General features: G+C 45.2%; 1 protein-coding gene and 1 pseudogene across 7 annotated transcripts in view; one reads left to right on the plus strand and one right to left on the minus strand.

The window, feature by feature from the left end:
• Positions 1 to 16,676, minus strand: part of DPF3 (double PHD fingers 3) — a 267,179-nt gene that overhangs the window by 207,059 nt on the left and 43,444 nt on the right. The window contains exon 1 of one of the 7 annotated variants that reach the window (XM_045451449.1): positions 14,228 to 14,358. The exons of the other annotated variants lie outside the window; for them this stretch is intronic. The gene's annotated coding sequence lies outside the window, so the exon portion shown is untranslated. Of the gene's footprint in view, positions 1 to 14,227; positions 14,359 to 16,676 lie in introns of those variants that run through there. 7 annotated transcript variants of the gene reach the window in all.
• On the plus strand, positions 4,330 to 5,537 carry LOC123584057 (annotated as a pseudogene).

Consider the following 16,676-nt stretch of genomic DNA (forward strand, 5'->3'; position numbering starts at 1 on the left):
GACCATGCTGGGTATCACGTTTTCTAGCCAGAACAAGACGAACGCAAGCGCTGCCTTCAAATGGGTCACAGTCCAGTGAGGGAGAGAGACAGGGAAATGCACTCCGCCTCCAGGATCTGGAGTAGCTTCCAGAGGAAATGATGGAGACAAACCTTAAAAGACTACTGTGAGAGGCACCTGGGTGGCTCAGTCGATTAAGTGTCCACCTCTTGATTTCACAGTTCATGAGATCAAGCCCTGCATGGGGCTCCACGCTGATAGTGCAGAGCCTACTTGGGATTCTCTCTCTCTCCTTCTCTCTCTGCCCGTCTCCTGCTCACACTCTCTCCCTCTCTCTCTCTCAAAATAAATAAATAAAGTTAAAAAAAAAAAAAAGACTACTGTGATTTTTGCCAGGTGGAAAAGAGAGGGATGGGTCAGCGATTTGTGCTCAGAGAAGAATGAGCTGTCTGGCATTTCCAGACCATGGAAGGGGTGAGGGATGGTAAAGGGCAAAGGATGAGAAAGGAGACTGAAGAGGTTGGCTGGGCCCAGACCATAGAGCCAAGAAAGCCTTGCCAAGGAGTTTGGACTTTATCCCATGGGCAATGAGGAAACCACTGAAGGTTTCAAGCAGAGGCAGGTGACATGATCAGATTTATGTTTTGGCAAGATTATTCCAGCTTCTGGGTGAAGAATACACTGGAATAGGAAGAGACTGGGTAGACTCTAGAGACAGTCCCTAAACAGAATCAACAGGACTGGGTTCCCCATTGAAGGTAGGAAGGAAAGGAGGTGTCAACCTTCAGGCTTGAGGGGCCCTCATCCAAGACAGGAAACCAATAAGAAAGCAAGAGGCTGAGAAATTAAGTGCCTTGTCTAAGGTCACATAAATTACTGGATAGTGGATTGAAGCCAGGAACCTAAAATTCTTTCCAGTAGAAACCACTTGGTTTGCCATGTTAGTATCAACCTGTGATTAAACTTGGCCATCATTTGCCAGGCTCACTTTTTGTTCCCTGCTTTTTCATGCGTGTACACTTTTTGTCCTAGGAAGACCATAAACTCAACAGGTCAAAATGTCTTTTGACCTCTCATAGGGCCTGGCACATACTAGGCACTAAGTGGTCAATGAATGTTTGTTATTAAATCAAACCCCAGGAGCCCAAGGGCACCTTAAGCATTGTCTTACTTGTGACACAAGACACTTTCTTTCATCAATTCTTAACAAACAAAGTATTTTTAAAACACAATTCCTAGATCAAATAATTCCTAGATGTCTGGATTTCACAGTCCAGGAAATTTGTTACAACAAAAATTAGAGGGATCAACACAGTCTTGCCAATTTTTTTTTTATTTTGCCAAATAAGGACTATCTAAAACCCAACTGCCATCTATTAACTGCCATCTACTACTTTGTTTCTTAAAAAACATTTCATACATATCCAAAAAGTCAGAATAATATAAGATTAAGGCTAATCCTTCAAATTAAATCAGAGTTCCTCAACCTTAGCACCATGGACACTTTAGGCCAATAAATCTTTGCTATGGGGATGAAGGGAGAAGAATGGGGGGCTGTCCTGTGCACCTTGGGGCATTTAGCAGCATCTCTGGCTGCTATTCATAACATACCAGTAGCCCCTCCCAAGTTGTGACAACCAAACAATGTCTCCAGGCATTGCCAAACACCCCCAGGGGCAAAATCATCTCAGTTGAGAACCACTGAATTAAATAAAGCCTTACTAAAAATGTAGTTCTATTGTCCTTACCTTTTAAACCAGTGAAAACTTTAGCACAGACAGGCATCCATCCATAAACCAAAGGCACAGAGACTAAGAGGGTGGGATTTGAAATCACACTTGAATTCAAATCCCAATTATTCCTCCTTCCTGTTGTCGTTGTCACCTGACCTTGACCAAGTGATTGCTCTAAACCTCCCTTTCCTCTCCTGCAGCATCTACCTCGTCAGAGTGGTTGGCAGGATTGGATGGAATAGATACAACCCACTTAGCAACACGCCTGGCACATGATGGTCGGGAGAGGAAGGATGACCATTAATAATATTATTTCTAACACTTCTAAACACATAACGCATTAACGATGGCTACCCAGATTTAAGACTGTCTGGATAAATGGATCCACACATAATACAGTAGGTCTTCAATAAACATTTATTGAATGAATAAATGAACCCTAAATCACCCTGTTCCCACCAGCTCCTGTCTTCAACCCTGCCACATCTAAGTCCTTTTCTCCTTTACCAGAACTTTCCCAAATCGTACCCATGGGGATTAAATACATAAAAGAAAGTCTGGCCAGTCCAGGACCTGTGCTTGGGGCTCTATGGCGGTGGGGGGGGAGGGGGAAGCATGGGAGGAATTGGGGTGGGGGGACTTTGTGGAATCCTCTAGCAAGAGCAATATCAATCCACCACCCAACTACCTGCACTTGGAACAGCTCTTACTCCACCAATGAGAGCACAGCCTTGTTGAAGCCCACCACTAACACCACCCATGTCATCACATCTTCAGGTGGCTGCTATCCTCCCTAGATATTTAACCTGGAGGTAGGCCAAGGACAGAAAAAGGAGATGGCCATATCCTTGAACAAAAGTAGCTATAAAAGGGCGTGGGAAGCAAGGCAAATGACAAATTAAACAAACAGACAACCTCAAAGGAAAGGAGGTGGAGAGGCTCCAACAAAAGGGTCAGAGTTCCTGCTGCTTCCTGCATCCCCACCAAGCCCACCTCCCACCTCAGCAGGCAGACAGAGCACTGGTGGCTCTTACAAGGGGAGAAACACTCCTCATTATAAACCAGACATGCTCCTGGCTGAAGCCCAGCCAGCAATAAATTCTGGAGTTCACCTCATAAGCACAGTAAGTATCTTTGGCAATTTCCCGAAGGACTGAATTTTTCTGACCATCACAGGGTCATAGGACGTGAGCATGGGGCAGGGCGGGGACTTAAAAAAGCAGGTGATCCAAGCTCTCATTCTACAGATGGGGAAACTGAGGCTCACAGTGAGAAAGGAACTTGCTCAAGACCATCCACGGGGGCCCCACTCAGTGGCAGCGCTGAGCCAAGAGTTCAAGGCTTCAGTTGTAGCACTGAGCTTTGCCAGAAGCTCAGAAACATCCCCAGAAGAGGATGGTGTATTATGAACCAAATCTCACTCTTCCTGAAAAAATAAATGATCACAATCACAGCTTCACATGAGGAGAGGATTAACAAATTCTCAGAAGGGGCCATTGATCTATGGCTTCTCCATCCATTTGGAAACTGAGAGAGAATAAATTAGTTCCACAGAAGGATCCAGCAACTAACTTCTCTACCCCAGCAAGCATCATTGGTCTTCTTCAGACTATCTGATACTATAACCAAAATACAAAGAGGATCGTAAAGACCATTTGGGGGAAATGTGCAAATGGTGACTCTGAGTAAAGAGTACAGGGGTGTTCATTGTACCATTCTTGCAACGTTTCAGAAGACTTGAAATTTTTCTAAGTAAAAATTTGAGGGAGAGTGAGAAAGCACTAAAGAATAATCTAAACTAAATTAAATTGTTGTTAAAAATTCAGAAAGGAACCAGAAGGGACCAGAAAGGGATTCAGAAGGAATCATTCCTTCAGTTTCACTCAGTTTCTTTATCTGAGGACTAACACCCTCAGGAAAAAAAAAAAAAAAAAAAAAAAAAAAAAAAAAGACATTGCAGAAGTTAGAGATGTAGGGTTCCAAACAAATATGTGATGCTGGTGTTCATAGTAGCCAGTAGCTATGGCAACCTTGGAATCCAATCTGATTTCAAATATTTTGTCCCATTAGCTCCCAAAATACACATATACTTGTCACATCATGTATCCTGGTGTTCTTGATTCAGAAAGTAACAAAAGTAACAACAGGCTATGGATGGGACAAATGTCAGAATCTTTCCCCAAAAATCCATCACCTTTGCAGTACAGGTGGCTCACAAAATCAATTAAATGCAGTTTAATTTCCATTCAGTTTGGAAATCCTTTCATATAAATAAATTACTGAATCAAAATCCACATCCAAACCACAGTCAGCCATGCTCTCTATCTACAGTAGTATTTAATTGGCGCCATATTGGATCCATAATCTAGCCCTGAAAATCTACCCTTGGCCACACAGATAAAATTCATGCCAGTGGGATGCCTGGGTGGCTCAGTTGGTTAAGCATCCGACTCCTGATTTCTGCTCAGGTCATGATCTTACAGTTCGTGAGATCAAGCCCCACGTCGGACTCCTGACTGGCTGGTAGCACAGAGTCTGCTTGGGATTCTCTCTCTCCTCTCTCTCTCTGCCCCTCCCCCTGCTGCTCATGCTCTCTCTCTCTCTCTCTCTTTCTCTCTCAAAAATAAATAAATAAACATAAAAAAAAAATGTCATGCCAGTAGCATGGCAGTCAAAGCTTGGAGATTTGAGGTAACACAGACCATTCAAGAAACCTGAAAGAATTCCTATGGCTAAAATAAGAGATGAGGGGAGATTCCTGGGGATAGAAATGGAGATGGAGGCCCAGAGTGCAGGGGCCAAGAACGGCTTCACCCAAGTCACCCATGAGGTGGCTGGCGGACAAAGAAACCAGGCTGAGCAGCTGTCCAAGTCGGGGGAGGGCAGGGACATGGCCCACAGGGACACAGAGGAGGCCCGGCCCACAAGGAGGCCCATTTTTCCACCCCTCGCCAGGGACGGATTCCTGAGTGGAAAAGAAGAAAACAAGGAAAATTCCAGTCCCAGCTAACAGATACACGCCATTGAAAGAAAACTGGATGAAGATATTTACTCCTATTGTAGAATGTTTGGCACCTCAGATGTGCTTTAACTTAAAATCGAGGAATGTAGAGATCAGGGCTTGTAAAGAAACCAAAGATGTTAGTGCTCTGACAAAAGCAGCTGGTTTTGTGAAAGCCTTTATTCTTGGGTTTCAGGTAGAGAATGCCCTTGCCCTCATTAGGTTGGATCACCTCTTCCTAGAGTCCTTTGAAATCACAGATGTGAAGCCCCTAAAGGGGACTCTAGGGAGACCACCTGTCAAGAGGGATAGGAAGAATTGCTGGTAAAGGAGGAGAAACCAAATTCACCATAGAGAATGTGACACGGACATGGATGGTTTTGGCTGTAAGTTCACATCCTTGGCTCTTTCCAAAACATGAAGATGGCAAGAACCGCCATTTGCAACGTCATCCTGGGAAATCTTCCCTCAAAGGTTTATGGCAATATCCGAGCTGTGGCTAGCAGAGAAGCAGATCGTTTCTGATTTCAAATCAAGAGACTTTTTTTATCTTGTCTTTGGACTCTAGAGAAAAAGCCTTCCCCCCCAACCTGTGGTCACAAGAAACCATGTGAAGAGTATTCCAGTCACTTTAAGGCTCCATCACTTCTGTTCTCAGCCAGAAGCATAAACAGAAAGGAAAGGTTTGGTAAAAGTCACACACAGCGACTCTGAGGATAATTTCCATATCTGAATGTGGCACACTATACTTACACATTAACTATAATTTATCACTTCATTTTAAATAAAAGATTTGCATAGTTTATAACTCTTATGGGAGGGAAACTTCTGGTTGAAACAGTCCTGTATGAATTTATCAACTTATTTATAAATTTGTAACTTCTTATAAATTTATAAACATTTCTTGTCTATGAAGTATAATTAAAAGAATCATCCCACAAAAATAAATAAATAGATAGATAAAATAATTAATTAATTAAAATAAAATAAGAAATGAGGGGAGAATGAGCAGGGGCATATGAAGTTGGGAAGACAAGTAGAGATCAGACCCAAGAGGGTCTGAACACTCAACAAAAGAGGAGGAAGTTTATCCTTCAGGCAATAAGGAACCACTTTGAGATGGGAGGAATATAACTGGATCATTCCAGCAGAGGATGGATAGATGGAAGTAATTCAAAACTAGGGAGTCTAGTTGGAATGACAAAGACCTGACCTAAGGCAGTCAGTATGGAATGAAGAATGGAGGACAAGTTAGAGACAGCTGCTAAAGACAGCCAATGCACAGGACTTGACAGGAAGAGGGCAGATGTGCCCTAGAGAGAGAAGAAGCAGTCCAAGATGACATCCAGCTTTTTTGACCTGGTAAATGATGCTGCCAGTCATCCAGACGGGGAACCCAGGAGAAGAGAAATGTAGTAGGTTTTGAACACACTGAAGTTCCACCTGGAGAGGCAGGTGTGGAGCTCCAGAGAGAAGTCCAAACTAGATATACGCATTTGAGAGTAATCATCACATATATGGTGGTGGATGCCATGGGTGTGGATGAGGTCAACTGGGAAGAAATTGACAACAAGTAAGAATTGGTTCAAGAACAGAAACTCTGGGGGAGAAAGCTGCTAAGGGCAGGTAAGGAAGAGGAGTCCTCCCCAAGAACACTGAGGAGTGGCCTAAAAGGCAGAGACCCCAGCCTGCTTTTAAGTGATCCATTCTACCCCTCCATCTCCACAGGCTGGTCACACCATGCTAGCATAGAGGAAGTAACAACAACGACCAGCTAGCGTAGAAGAAGTAACAATAACATATTAAAACAAACTCTCTTCTTAAAAACAAAAAAGACAAACAACTCAATTAGAACACAGGCAAAGGATGTGAGTAGACATTTCTCCAAACAAAACACACAAGTGGTCAAAAAACACATGAAAAGATGCTCAGCGTCATTAGCCATTAGAGAAATGCAAATCGAAACCACCGTGAGATACCACATCACACCCACCATCATGGCTAGAATCAGAAAAACAGATAATCACAAGTGTCAGCAAAGAAGTGGATAAACTGGCCCTGCGCACGTTGCTGGTAAGAATGTAAAATGTGCAGCCGCTGTGGAAAACAGTGGTAGTTCCTCCAAAAATTAAAGATACAGTTGGGGGCGCCTGGGTGGCGCAGTCAGTTAAGCGTCCGACTTCAGCCAGGTCACGATCTCACGGTCCGTGAGTTCGAGCCCCGCGTCGGGCTCTGGGCTGATGGCTCGGAGCCTGGACCCTGTTTCCGATTCTGTGTCTCCCTCTCTCTCTGCCCCTCCCCCGTTCATGCTCTGTCTCTCTCTGTCCCAAAAATAAATAAACGTTGAAAAAAAAAAAAAAAAAAGATACAGTTATCATATGACCCAGCAGTTTCAATCCTACGTGTATGGTCAAAAAAACTGAAAACATATGTTCACACAAAGACTTGTATTTGAATGTGCACGTTAGCATTACTCGTAATAGCGAAAAAGTGGAAATAACCCAAATGTCTATCAACTGATGGGTAGATAAATAAAATGTAGTATACCACCTAATGGAATAGGATTCTGCCACTTAAAAAAAAATGCAGTCTTGATATATGCTACTATGTGGTTGGACACTGAAAACATGGTAAGTTGAAGAATCCAGACACAAAAGCCCACATATATTGTCTAATTTCATTTATAGGACATAATCAAAATAGGGAAATCCATAGAGATTGAAGGAAGACTTGTGGATGCCAGGGGCTGGGGAGAGGGGGGAAAGGAGTGAGAAGTGACTACTTAATGAGTGCAAAATCTCTTTCTGGGGTGCCGAAAACGTCCTGGAATTAGGTAGTAGTGATGATTGCACCACACTGCAGGTTTACTAAAACCATTGACTCGCATGCTCTAAAACTAAAAATCAGTGAATTGTACACAGTTGAAATGGTGAACTTTGTTACATGAATCTTATCTCAATAAAAAAAATTAAGTAAGTTCACTTTACAAAATTACCCATAGCCAAGAACAGCTGTGTAAGCAATTTCTCCAGCTTGCCCAGATATTCTACACAAAGAAAAGAAAATTCCAGATATTCTAACCAAAGAAGCCAAAGGGCGTGCTTCCCAAGAGACTCTTAAATATCTTTAAAAGTCCAATTTAAATTATATGTATGTGTGTGTGTGTGTGTGTGTGTGTGTGTGTGTGTGTGTAATATCCATAGGTTGGGGATGAGTTGCTCTGCTGAAGAGCAGAGATGGTTCATTCAGCTCATGATAGCCATCCATGCCTCGGTAGGGTTGCCTCACCCACTTTTAAGATTTCTAAATGTCAGGGTGACAGGGACACAACCAGGCAACCATGATTTGACCTACAGAGAAACCACAACCAGGCATGACCTGTTATAGTTATCCAACAATGACAGGAAAGGAGAAGTGATTTCTGGACCCAGAGTACCCCAAAGCCCCAGAACAGCAGTCTCCCAGCTCATGGCCCTTATTCAACTCTTTGACACCTACAACCCTTGCACTGTGTTCAAGATGACCTCCCAAGACAACATTCCGAGCTGTCCCAGGGTGTCAGCGCTCACCATGTAGGTAGCTGCTTTATCCACACGGTGCCTCAGGAGGTTACTCTGAATCGCTTTGGGCTTTGGACACAAGTGACTTTGAAATTATCACAATTTATATGGTTTACACCCAGCTCAACACCATCTGCGGCACAAGTCAAGGCCTGAAGAAGCAAGTAAGGGACAGGAGATGGACCGTGTGTGCATTTATCAGAGTAGCTCCACGCCTGTGGGCAGGAGAACCCGAGGAGGAAGCTCCAGGGTTCCATAAAATTTTCCTGAGGATAATTTCATCTCTCTCCTTTCTCCACTGACACGCATCCCTCTCTTTTTGTTCCCCTTCTCCAGCCAAATTCCAAGGGCCACCGTGGGAAACAAGGTAACAGAATGCAAATGCTTCAAGGGGGCACACCCCTACTCCAGAGAGACTGTCAGAGCGGGGAGGCAGATCTGGAGTGAACAGCAAAACCTCGGGACTGCTCTAGCCATTGGATAAGCAACCCCTCCTCCACGCCTCCCTGCTCCTGCCTCTCCGATGGGAAAAGGAACACAATGAAACTAGGCTTTCCCTTGGGGTTCTGACCACCTTGTGTGGAGATTATGATTACCCTGCCGTTGCTATGCCTACCGTGATGTCATTCCTTTATCATTCCATTTGCGTGGATTTTTTTCCCCCTTTTCTCCAAAGGATACCCTACTCTCCAGTGCCTGGGAGCCCACTGGGAGCCCAACTCCAGTCCTCATGCTATCTAGACCCAGGGAAACCACTCTGTCTGGGGACCTCAGGCAACGCCACATAGTCCTGATGGGAAAAAAAAGCCGGGAGCAGCTTCCAGGATGCAGGTTAGTCTATCCCTATACTTTAAGCAGAAGGAAGCAGGGCACAGTATTTTACCTTCTTCACTCAAAACTGCAAACAGGAGAGGAACATATGGTTAGGTCCTATCAGCTGTATTTAATTTGTCAGAAGAAAATCACTTCTTAAGTAAAATAAATGCAAAGAAGAATAAGGATAGAGGAAAAGGTGCACAAATCCCACATGATATCATGCACGGAGGAAAGCAAAGGAAGGGAGAAAATTATTTCCTCAATAGTAACATCTTGCACCGTCCAGCCATGTATCTCCAGGAGCTCTATGCCAACGGAAAGCATTCCTCTGGGTTCCGACTGTGCACCAGGCTCCGTGCTGGGTACTGGAGGCCCAGTCCCAGCCTTTAAGAAATAGTAACAAGATCACTGTTCACAATCACGACATCTACACAGGCTCATTCAAAAGGATTTTGCTCCACTAAATAGAGGAAAACTGTGGCTCTGAAAGACCAGACTATTTGTCCTTGGCCATGAGGCTCAGTCTACAACCTGTGGGCAGAGAGTGAAAGTGCGGGCATGGGCAGGCCTTGCCCCAAATCCTCAGGTGAAGGCAACAGCCTGCTGCCTGCTTCCTCCTCATTCTGTCTTCCCCTCCCAGGCCCTGCGGGGCTTCCGCAGACATGGAAGGAAGGCAGAGGGCGGTGTCTCCAGTTCCAGCTGCTGCAACCTCACCAGGGGAATGGCAGCCACCTGCCTCAGACCGTGGGCAGGAGGGCCCAGGGAAGGCCTTCCCTGCGGCCTGCTCACCCTCTGCGGCCAAGTTCACCTTTATGTCATGGCCCTGCTCCTGGAAGTCACAGACGTCACTGTGAAGACACAGCACCCTGTAGAAAACAGCGGTCCTGCTGCACTAGAAATATCCAGACTTGTTCCATAAAAATGGCAGTGACTATCGGTATCAGCAGCGCCGTGGTCTGCAGCCAAAACCCAACACACAGAACTGGTGTTGTCTTTCTAAATACACAACGTGCTTCTGATCGTTTAACCAAATATATGGTGTATCATCTATTCGTTTAATCAGAAGCAAGAGAAAAATCCGATCCCCATTTTGTGAATGAGGAAACCAAGGCCAAGAAAAGAGAAGGGGGTCACAGGTGACATCCATTGGCAGAGATGAGATTTTTATCTTAAATACTCATCTGGGGGCACCTTGGCAACAGCACAAGCCCTCGGCACTTTGGGTGGAAGTCACACTACCGGGCCACCAAACCAGCCACAACTGTTAGTTTTTTGTGTGTTTAGTGGGGCCAGGGAGGTGGATGGCAAGGAGAGGCGGGAGAGAGATCCCCACGAAAGCCCAAGTCTTTGCTCCCCAACTGGCCGCTGAGACTGTTCAGGGGCCAGATGTCAGAAGTGGTGAAACTATCCTCCTTTTTAACAAGTCGGTCTGCCTTTCACCTGTCCTGAGGTAGGTGTCCACATGCCCTACTTTTCCACGCAGCCCTGCTCCCTTGGGAACAGAGGCCCGAACAGGCTGCTCTCCCTCACCCAGGTTATGAAGCCTTGCCATCCAAAACCAGGCCAACGAGAACGCACAGGAAACATTCACTAGACCGTGGCTTGGTTGGTTTTAACAGCAAAAGCTACATTTTAGGACCCACCCCTGTGAGAGAGGACCTCACAGAAATCTCAGAGTGGATCAAAGCAGGCCAGCCTGATCACCCCCACTAAACCCCAAGCTGCAAGGGAATCTGAAAAGCAGAAGTTCTGGAATCAGAGCTGGGCTTAAACCTCAGCAACACCCACTCACGATGCGGCCTTCAGCTGCCTGCCCCTCAGGTGTCCTCATCTTGAAATGGGGATGAAAATACCTAACTTCAAGAAAGTATGAAAATGCCAGTACATTCTAAGCACATCAAGACGGTAGCTATGATTACCGATTTACCAAAGGCAGCAGTGTGTCTGTGCTCCGACACCCACACGTGTTCCTGGATCGTCTTCTGACCAACGTCCTTCACTTTCAACACAACTGGCCTGGGGGTAAAGCCTTCAGCCACAGAACTGAGCTCCGGCCCTTGCCAAGCTAACTGACCCATATAGGGTTCACAGCCCTGTTCTTACTAGAACAACTCTTTTGTTTGACTTGTAAATTTCTGCCTGTACTTTTTATGCATTTGTATACATATACATGCATATATAATGTATTCAAATGGCATTTTATCACATGTCATTTTGCTATACCTTGTTCTCCCACATCAGCACCCCCCATCCTCAGCCCGCTTTCCCTGGGTAGCCCATGTTAACATTTTAGTGTGTCCTTCTACATTTTTCCCCAGACTCATGTAACTTCAGACACACACACACACACACTCATAGTGGGTTGAGGGGGGGTGGTGATTGTTTGTTTAAAAAAATAGAATTATAGATCATATACATTCTTCTCCCTTTTATTTATTCTGCCATACTTTACCAAAATCTTTTAATGGTTCTGTAATGATCCAAGGTGTGAAGTTACCATAGCTACTGGGCCATTTCCCTACTGACATAGGCACTCATTGAGTTTCAATTCTTGGCTGCTACTAACAAACCAGCAATGGATTCCTTGTACATCCGTCCTCACCAAAAACCACTTTCTTTTTTTAAATTGTTTGTTCATGTTTATTTATTTTTGAGAGAGAGAGATAGAAACAGAGTGTGAGTGGTGAGGGCTAGAGAGAGAGGGAGACACAGAATCCAAAGCAGGCTCCAGACTCCAAGCTGTCAGCACAGAGCTTGACGTGGGGCTCAAACTCATGAACCGTGAGATCATGACAAAAAACCAAAATCAGATGCTTAACCCACTGAGCCACTCAGGTGCCCCTCGAAGACCACTTTCTAACCAGACAAAATACCAAGCTCCAGGATGTGAAAGTCACCCATCAAAAGGACCTCATGAGGAGCTCCCAATGTAGCCACTCATCCTTAAAACTCCTCTTTGCAAAGACCCCCTGCTTCTAGAAGGGCATATCCCAGGCAAGGAACTGGCCTCCAACCACCAGTTCTTCCAGGATCCTACAGTGTCAAGTCAACTCTGCAGGTCTTAATTTTCCCATCTGTAAAATAAAATAATAACAGCCTGGTGCTACAGAATCTGAGAGCACTTTTGTGAGTGATTTTTATGAGGAAGCGGCGTGTGAAGTAATATTTTTGGTGTTATTCTATGGGATGCTGTTTCTAGCTTGTTGTTTGGGGGTCACAGAAGGGAGGGCAAGCCAAAACAAACAGATTTGATTAAATTCCCGCTAAGATTCAGGGGTGCCTGGGTGGCTCAGTTGGTTGAGCATCCGACTTCGGCTCAGGTCATGATCTCACGGTCCGTGGGTTCAAGCCCCGCATCGGGCTCTGTGCTGACAGCTCAGAGCCTGGAGCCTGCTTCGGATTCTGTGTCTCCTTCTCTCTCTCTGCCCCTCCCCTGCTCATGCTCTGTTTCTCTCTGTCTCAAAAATAAATATAAGCACTTTTAAAAATTTTTGAATTCCCACTAAGATTCAGAGGTCCCTATTTATAAGGTTTCGGGGGCTGGACGGGAAGGCCTCCTGTCCCTCTGCGTTGCTGAAGCACCTTGCACTGTGGCTGTTTACAAACAGAAGTCAGAGCTAGACCAAGGGACTTTTGACTCTCTATTTGCCCAGCTTTGTCGAATTCCAAAGAAGGGCAACTGTAATTGAAGTTATGGGAGGAACGACCCAGTGAGCAAATTTTGGGAAATCAGTAATCTCACTGATGTTTGATATTCACTCAAAACTTCCCTAAACTCTACATCTCATTCAATAAAGGGTGTGAGGAGTATTGGGAGGGTAGGAGATGATTCTTTTTTGCAAAGGATGTGGCAATTAGTATTTGCTGTTCTTGAAAATAAAGCAGACATTTTGGGGGGTGGGGGAGGAGTCCTAAACCTTCCATTTCAGGTAGTACTACTCAGGTAGCATTTCAAGAGGCTCCCCAAAAGAGGCAGTTCCAGCAACTCAAGTGAATTTGCCCAGTGACCACACGGTCCACACGCATGAGAGGGGAGAAATACAGGAATGGCAAAATGACAGAATGAGTACAGTGTTATTCTGCCTTAAAACCCAAAGCAGATGTGAATATGGAATCATTTTCTTCATCAAAATCAAGCAGAGGATTGGCACCCCTTCCCCGGAAGAGCGTGTGGCAGCATTTACTGAATACACACCCACCCTCTGACCTGGAGGTCCCACCAGCAGGTGTGTGCACTTCAGGCCCCCAAAAGACATGTGCCAGCATATTCCTCACCGTGAAATTCATAGAAGTCTCCAACTAGGAACTGCCATGTGTCCCTCAAGAGTAGAACAGGCATGGGGCGCCTGGGCGGCTCAGTCGGCTATGTGTCCGACTTCGGCTCAGGTCATGAGCTCGCGATCACAGTTCACGGGTTCAAGCCCCACGTCAGGCTCTGTGCTGACAGCTCAGAGCCTGGAGCCTGCTTCAGATTCTGTGTATCCTTCTCTCTCTGCCCCTCCCCCGCTCATGCTCTGTCTCTCAAAAATAAATAAACATTTAAAAAATGTTTTTAAAAAAGGGTAGAAGAGGCAAAGAAATGGTCTATTTACCTGAAGGACTACACAGCACTAAGAACAAACAGCCTAATACTACAGTCAACACTAGGGATGAATCTCACAGTGTTGAAGGGGGAAATCCAGACGCAGAAGCGGACATAGTAGAAGATTCCATCCGATGGGGTTAGAGCTGGGATAGTTACCCTTGGCGGGGCTGGGTAAGGGGTGAGGTTGTAACTGGAAGGGGCACAGCTGGGCTTCTGTCCTGTTGTTTCTTAATCTGGGTGTTGAGGACACAAAGAAATTCAACTTGTTGAAATGTATTCGGCTGAACACACCGTGCACCTTTCTCTGCATATGCTACACTTCAATATTTAAAACTTTAAAAAAATCAGTCAATGAGCAAAACTTAAAGGTGATTATGAATCAAGTAATCAGGCAGACAAGGCTCCTGGAGCCAGATCGTATCTGGCGTGTATCGTTCCCGGGAGCTCTCCTTGTCGATGCGAAAACCAGACAGATTAGCTGAGTGTGCAAGACGGGCATTCTGTGAGAGGAGATGAAAGGCGAACGGAGAACCTGGCACTTTCTTTGGAAAAGAGCAGTTTCACCAAATCTAGACGTGCAGCCTCCACTCAGGTTATTAATCCAATGCGCTGTTACAGATGGACCCACATTTGCTTCAAAAATACTCAGGGTTTTGGTTTTCGCTTTTCTGCCCTTAAAAAAAAAAAAAAAGTTTGGAATGAGGGAAAAGGCCTAGTTGTTTTATATGGAAATCGAATCTATTTTCACAGAGACTAGAGTGAAAATCCCATCAATGGGAAGGAAGCGGAAGCTAGAGATGGAAAGAGATGCTCTATAAATCTCTAGCACCACAGGCAAACTTGGGTCTCTTCTACAAACAATATTTGTAACAATGGCTAACACTTAAGCAGGTTTATATAGGCTAGGCATTGCTAGAAGTGCTCACATGTATTAATTCATTCAGTCCCCATCTGTGAGGTAGGGGTTTATGTAATTCCCAACTTACAGACTGAGACTGAGGCCCGCAGAGGTTAAGAAACTTGCCGAAAGTCACACAGCTAGTAAGTGACAGAAGTAGGCAGTCTATCGAAAGTCTGTGTTCTTTTTTTTTTTTAATTTTTTTTTTTCAACGTTTATTTATTTCTGGGACAGAGAGAGACAGAGCATGAACAGGGGAGGGGCAGAGAGAGAGGGAGACACAGAATCGGAAGCAGGCTCCAGGCTCCGAGCCATCAGCCCAGAGCCCGACGCGGGGCTCGAACTCACGGACCGCGAGATCGTGACCTGGCTGAAGTCGGACACTTAACCGACTGCGCCACCCAGGCGCCCCTCGAGAGTCTGTGTTCTTAACCATTATACCCTATTGCTTCCTAATAAGCACTTATTAAGCCCCTACTGTGCACTGTGCCGAGCAAGAGAGATACTGAGATACAGAAAACACTAGTCCGAGGGTTATGGAGTTAGTCCAGGCAGTGACAAGGATCACACAGGCATCTAGCCATCTAATTCCACAATGAAAAGTTGGAAAACTGTCTCCAAACACCTGGATATTTAGTTTTCAAGGACTCCAAAAGCAGTGTCCTTTTTCTCACTGATACTATGCTACCCATTAGAGTAAGTTGTAAGAATACACATTCCTTGATGCCCCACCCACCCCTGAGTCATGAGACTCAATAAAGCTCTCATCAAGTTGATTAAGAGGCAAAGACGACCTGTAAGCACATTTGTTTATTTTTCCTGAACTGCCCTCTTGTGTAAAAAGGGTTGTTCACCCCTGATCTAGCAGGTATACGTACAGGGCCTCAGAGGAAGAGAGACTCCCCCCCCGCCAGGTACCTAGGTGATTAAAAAATGAAGAAATTCGGGGCGCCTCGGTGGCTCAGTTGGTTGGGCGTCCAACTTCGGCTCGGGTCATGATCTCACGGTTTGTGGGTTCCAGCCCCACGTTGGGCTCTGTGCTGACAGCTCAGAGCCTGAAGCCTGCTTCAGATTCTGTGTCTCTCTCTCTGCCCCCTCTCTGATCGTGCTCTGTCTCTCTGTCCCTCTCAAAACTCAAAAATAAATAAACATTTAAAAAAAAAAAATGAAGAGGGGCGCCTGGGTGGCTCAGTCAGTTAAGCATCCAACTTCGGCTCAGGTCACGATCTCGTGGTTCGTGAGTTCGAGCCCTGCGTTGGGTTCTGTGCTGACCGCTCAGAGCCTGGAGCCTGCTTCGGATTCTGTGTCTCCCTCTCTCTCAGCCCCTCCACTGCTCATGCTCTGTCTCTCTCTGTCTCAAAAATAAATTAATTTTAAAAAAACATAAATAAATAAATAAATAAATAAATAAATAAATAAATAAGAAGAAATTCAAGGCAGGACTACAACATGTATGGCACATTTTAACGTTTATTTATTTTTGAGACAGAGAGAGAGACAGAGCATGAATGGGGGAGGGACAGAGAGAGAGGGAGACACAGAATCGGAAGCAGGCTCCAGGCTCTGAGCCATCAGCCCAGAGCCCGACGCAGGGCTCAAACTCATGGACCGCGAGATCGTGACCTGAGCTGAAGTCGGACACTTAACCGACTGAGCCACCCAGGCGCCCCATGTATGGCACATTTTAAACATGCACACTTCACGAATTCACACTTTTCCCGCACATGCACACACAAACCCAAATACGATGTAAAATTACTATGATCTCAAAAGAATTACAGGATTTACTATTCTTAATATGAATTCGTAGTGCCCGGATGCCATGGATGGTATGATCTAGGCACAGAAGATACCTGTGATCCCTTGTGACGTACATCCTGGTGACTACGCATATAATCTCGTGCAGAGACGACATCACAGTTTCAGCTGAGGCCTCCAGAACTAGAGACCCTGGTTTAATCAGCTCTCACTATCGTCCCCACCTTATTAACAAGTTTTCCTTAAGGAAAGAAGAATAAAAGATCGATCCCAGTGGTAAGAAGAGTGAAGGCCCAGTTGGGAACTGATGAGAGAGAAGACACGA

Source organism: Leopardus geoffroyi, chromosome B3, assembly GCF_018350155.1.
Source record: "Leopardus geoffroyi isolate Oge1 chromosome B3, O.geoffroyi_Oge1_pat1.0, whole genome shotgun sequence".
Taxonomy (NCBI): Eukaryota; Metazoa; Chordata; class Mammalia; order Carnivora; family Felidae; genus Leopardus; species Leopardus geoffroyi.